Source organism: Belonocnema kinseyi, chromosome 8 (assembly GCF_010883055.1).
Source record: "Belonocnema kinseyi isolate 2016_QV_RU_SX_M_011 chromosome 8, B_treatae_v1, whole genome shotgun sequence".
Taxonomy (NCBI): domain Eukaryota; kingdom Metazoa; phylum Arthropoda; class Insecta; order Hymenoptera; family Cynipidae; genus Belonocnema; species Belonocnema kinseyi.
In genome coordinates, this window is record NC_046664.1 from 78,118,624 (window position 1) to 78,124,755 (window position 6,132).

Genomic DNA, 6,132 nt, shown 5'->3' on the forward strand with positions numbered 1-6,132 from the left:
CCCGTAGAATTCGATTCTGAAGTCAAAAAAATAAAATTTTTCTTTATTTTTTTTTATTTAAAAAAAACCATGAAAAAACCGTAAAAAATGAGGTTTTTCGAGTAAAATCCCACAAAAAAGTAGCTGGACCCTCCTTTTTTATTGCAAATTCGGATTCAGCGTCGAAAAATACATAAGAATATATAGGTCTGGTCAATTGCACAGACACTCTTGTTTTTTTTGTGGGCCTGTGTAATCATTATGAATTAAATAAAAGGTGTGAGATAAAATATATAACTTAATAATATATTTCTGCACAGATAATCATCTAAAAAAATATATAATTTCCAGGCTTAAAGTACATGAAAAGATCTACTTAAAACACAGTGATAAAAGTCCAATCGGATCACACTAAAAGAAGTTACAATAACGTCAAGGTACAATTTGTAGAGAAAGAATTATGAAACGTTAAATTTAAAAAAATAAAATGAATCGTTCGTTTATTATTTGTATTAATTATTCTCCATGATTATGATTGCTAATTTTTTATTAATTTAGATATAGCCTGAAAACTAAATTATTCGATCATTCGAATTTTTTCCCACGCCCCATGCCACTTCGAATTATGGAAGTTTTACTGTATATGTATATACGAGGTGTATTCAAAAAGTAAGGTGACTTTTCAACTTTCACGGGCTACGTACATTCAAGTTTTAAATTTTTTGTTTTGTTGTGTTGTTACACTCGTCACGATCATATGTTCACAGTTTTGACTATATCGCTCGTGTTGTTTTTCTGGCAGAGGCGTAAAAGGTTAGAAGGGTTTGGTGTGCTCGGCGATTTTCTTCTTTCGAAAAAAATGGAGCAAAGAGTTTGCATTAAATTTTGTGTGAAAAATGGAATCCAGTGCTCTAAAACTCTTGAAATGTTGACAGTTGCATGCGGTGAGTCTACTCTTAGTAAGAAAAATTTGTATAAGTGGTACAAGCTGTTCCAAGAAGGCCGAAAGGATGTCGAAGACGAACCTCGCCCTGGACGTCCCAGCACGTCAACAACAGATGAAAACGTTCAAGCAGTGGAAGAAATGGTGTTGAAAAATCGCCGAATTACCATCAGAGAAGTTGCTAAAGATGTTGGCATATCGATTGGCTCATGCGCCGTCTGCAGGAGGCGATACGCAAAAAACGTCCGGAACTTTGGAAAAACAATTCGTGGCTTTTGCATCACGATAATGCACCTGCTCATACATCGTTGCTTGTGAAAGATTTTCTGACCAAAAACAGCACCACAGTCTTGCGTCGGCCTCCATATTCACCGGATTTAGCCCCAGTGACTTTATTCTTTTCGAAAAACTGAAGAGACCCATGAAAGGACATCGATTTTCAACGATTGAGGAGATAAAAACTGCATCGCTGAAAGAATTCAAGGCCATAAAGTCACCTTATTTTTTGAAAACACCTCGTATATAATAAAGCAGCATGATATAAACAGGGAAATAGCTTACAACAAAGGCTCTCAAAGAAAAATTAATATCCACTTTGGTATACTTTTTTAAACATTTCTCTCTGAAACTTTGATTCCATAGGTTTCAGTCTTGTAAAATATTCACTAGTTCAAGAGATTAAAAGTTTCAAAATGTCGCTTTAAAAACTATTTATTGATAAATATTCCCATTCATATTTTTTATTTGTACTATAGCCACCTTGATAATCTGCATTTTCTTTAGTTATCCCAAAATTTTCTAAAAAGTTCCTTGTTTTGGGCGGCATACATGATGACATTTCTATAAACAGGCAAAGAATATTGAGGAATTTCTAATTTAACAATGTATCAAAAATAGTAAAAAAAATAATTTGAGCATTTAATGTTATAGAATGTAGGTCAGTTCAGTAAAAGAAGGCGATCGTGCAAATTATTTTTTTTTACTAGCAAGTGATTACCTCACTGAAAATAATATATATATATATGTCAGGTCAGCGAAATACGTGAAATCGCTGCGCATGCGTGTTACGGATTTCGCTGCTGATTTAGTATGTGAAAGTACTCTATGAAAGAATACGATTGACGAAGTGTCAGCTCATTCAGTGAAAACGGTAAGAGTTGACAGCCCTTAGACTTTCGAAATTTCTGAAAAACGCGCTATTTTCAAAAAACTCTAGACCCCTTCAATCCTAATCAATTTCGATCCACAAGCTCGCATTTTTACGATATTACTACAACTTTAATTAAAAAATTCATCCTAATGCTTTTACCTAAAAGCAGCGTGTGAATAGAGCAATAAGTACTTCCAATTTTTCGAAAAAATTAGGATATTTTCTGGACGCTACTGTACCGTTATTCAAAGACTGTGTAGGATCTGCGATGTTGCAATTTGTACTTCTTGAAGCGATCTTTCACCTCATTTTTGATTTTTTTCGGTTTCATCTACTACAAGCTGAGATATGCGAATTTTAAAGTGGCACAAAATAATCTTCAAACGTCCCTAAACAAAACTCAAAAAGACCTGAAATGTATTTGGGTCTCGTTATGCAGATATGAATTTTTTTCTTTTAGCGTTTTAACTATGTGATTACAGAGATATTAATTCTTAACTTTTTAATTTTAGAAAGAGCAAGTGAGTAAAAAGCTAAAGTGGCTACAATAGACACCTGTAATTCAAGACTTGCGGGCTAACATCTCGTAAAAATCATTCAAACCATTTGAGAAAAATCCCAAAGAAAGTAATTAATATCTAATTGAGAAAAGGAACCAATGAAAAAGAAATTAAGAAACTACGTGTGAAAAAAGGGTAAGGAAACTCCTTTCCCAAGAAACGACAACCCACATGCGCGTCTGTAGAGTGTTCTTCGAGGGAACAGAGTATAGTTTAGAACTTACTTTTTCAAATATAGCGAGGGAAAAAATTAAAAAATTTCTGGACATCTAAAAAAAATTTGGTTGTTTGAATAATTAGCGAAAAGATTAATATTCATTACTTTTATTGGGTGAGACTCAGCGGCTGAGATTATTAAAGCTGAATGCTATTTAGATTTTAATCATTTTTGGGATAATAATGTCAATTTAAAAGATGATGTGTTTAAAGTTTCGGTAGCACAAAGTAATTAAAATAATTTCTCTAGTAGTTTGCTTTTTATTTTCCGTTGAAAAAGTGTAAGTTGAAAATTTAGTTTTAAGTTAATCAATGATTTTTCGGGGCATTGACTTTACTTAAAAGTGAAGTGCAGACTCATAAGCAAGGAGAGATCCAAAATGTATGCTAGTTCATGATTTGCTTGACAGGAAAACTGTATGAAAATACAAAAAGCTGAAAAAACTAGAACGTAGCTGTGTAGTAAATATAAAGAGTATCGCTTCATTGGTCTTCATAAAATCCCTTGAGAGTTTGAATATATCCGTTTTATCGGATGATTTTCTTTTCATTCTAAAGTAGCTATAGGTATCTTTAAAATATTTTGAAAACTTCGTCCAATCTGGAAAAGCTTCAAGTAAGATCACTGACACGTAAATCATTCATTAACTTAAGAAAAATATAAGTACGTGTGTATGTGCTTCGAAGTTTGAGGTTCGTTTTGGAGAACAGCTGACAATGAGTCCATTACGTGGCACCACCGCACTACTATGCGACATTGTGGATCTGAGAGTGGTTCTGAAATAAGCTGAAACTTAATCTCTGACATGCGTACGTACCGATTTCACGATTTTTGCTGACACGGCGACATTTACAAATAACGCCCGTCATTGTAAATTTCTATACCTTTTTTACATAAAATGGGCTTATTTACTTTGACAAATAGTGATATTATGCTATTTCTCTTCTAAAATACGTTTCAGAAGAGCAGTTCCGAAAAATCAGTTTTAACGGAAGTAGATAATATTTGTTTAAAAAGATTGGAGTATTTTCCTAAACTGCATGTATTGTGATTTGTTTCTATAAACATGCGGGGCAAAAGGTTGAAAATGTCTCAAGTAATTTGTCTTATTTACAGTGCACTGTCTCCGTTGCCCTCTAACTAGAAATGCAAAAATGTTTAAATTAAAAGTAATTACCTTAGACAAATTTAGGGGAATTTAAAAAGAAACAAATTTTTTGATAAAAAATATTCATAAACGCTCTATTTAGACTTTTATTAATATTGTTATGGCCTCTATGATATTAGGCAAGCCCATTGTTTACATATTAGCACATTGTACGGTCGCTGTTTTAGTTCAAGGCAACTGAGACAGTGCACTGTCTCAGTTGCCTTGAACTAAAACAGCGCATTTAATCAAATAAAAAATAATCACCATGGGAGCTTTCCCAAGAATATAGTTACTATCACTATGGCTACAGTAGTATTTACTAACTTCAGAATTACCCCTAGACCATTTAATGAAGCTAACTTCAACTGCCTTTGAATAAAACAGCTAAATTTTTTTTTATTTGAACATTAGCACCATAAGCACAATCCTAAGATACTATGTAATATTGCCACTACCAAAGTAATATTCGGCATTCCCCAAGAACTACCCATTGCACAATTAACAAATCGTTTCTTCTGGGCTTCAGCAAAGACCCCCCCCCCCCCAATTTAAATGTTCTTAAAGGTTCCTTTTTTGTTGTCATAACCGCAAAGCTTCTCTAAGACCAGAGTATCTAGTCTAGTTCTCTTCATCATATTCAAAAACTCTGAAAAAGAACACCTGTTTTATGCAAAAAATGCGTCTAAGCTGCTTTCAACCATAACCGCTAAGAAATTATAAAATAAAAACAGTCAAAGTACGCATTTACACAAGGCTCTAATTGTTGTGCTCATTCCCAGAGTATTGTTTATCAATCCCTTAAACACACCACTATTGTACACATTGGCGATTGCTAAATATTACTGAGCGTCGCGAATATTACTTATAGTGTTGAGAAAGCATTTGGAGTGAATATTTTCAATCTCAAAATTCGCTTGCGGTTTTAGTTGTAGGCACTTTGCGCCCGGTTCGTTAAATATGCAATATGCCGTTTTTTGTATTGTAGCATATTACTGCGATGATATCGATATTAACCAGAGTGTTGAAAAGATGTCTGGGGTGATTATTTTGATTAAAAACTTGTTTGCTCTCAAAGTTAAACACAGCTGAGATGAGGTTTGATAAATTTAATAGAGCTTGCTTTTTGGAAGGTTGTTAATATTACTGTGTAGACAAGGATATTAACTGGATTGCTGGGAAAGCTTTAGAATTATTATTATCAATTGGAAAGTTCTATAGATAAATGAGTTAAGCGTACTCTAGGAGGAGTTCGTGATAAAGCGCCGTTATTTTTTTTATATTTTCCTTATTACTTTCTAGTTCTAAGTATAGCTTACAATTTTGCAAACTGGACTAGAATGTATACTGTTTATTTGCATATTGTTACGCTATGTTTCTCATGTCTTAAAAATCATTAACGTTTGACATCTATTTTTTAGTTTGTGTTCAACATTAATATTTTTAATTAGGAATAGGTGTTAATTTTATGGGTTTTTTCAAACAATTAATTTTGTTATTTCAAGTGAGCCCGAAGATCGGAATTTATGCCCAAGAACAGTCCAGAAATGGTCCTAAGTTTGTATTAGCTTACATTTAGGTTAAGTGTAAACTTTCTTTGATAAATAGTTTGTAGCAAAGAAGAGTTATTTTTATAAATTATTTGGTGCAGTTTTGCTGAAGAGGAGGTGCTGGTATTCAGCACCTAGCATTTCGTTTTTTGTGTAAACTGAAAAAGCACAAAAAGCGATGACGGTGTCTACAAATAGCCCAAAATATTCAGTAATGTTGCAAGTAACTCACTTGTAGAAATTTATCCACCCGCAAATAATTTGCTCTTCCTTTTGGAAATAAGCCCCATATCACAAATTAACGCTCTTTATGACGGCGACTTCCAGTGACAATTTACAGGCTCGTATGATAAATCCTCCTGTGGCACATAATTCTGCTATTGAGCATCTATTCTCAGCGACCAGCTACCTCCGTTGGACAAACATTCAATTTCTGTGACAAGTTATTTACTTTTTAAAAATGACTTAACTGCAAATAATTCGCAATCCTTATTGTGAATCAACCTCCTATGATAAGACCACCTTCTACGGACACTCACCTTCTGTGGAAGGTCAGCCCCATATATATTATCATCTCTTGCAAATA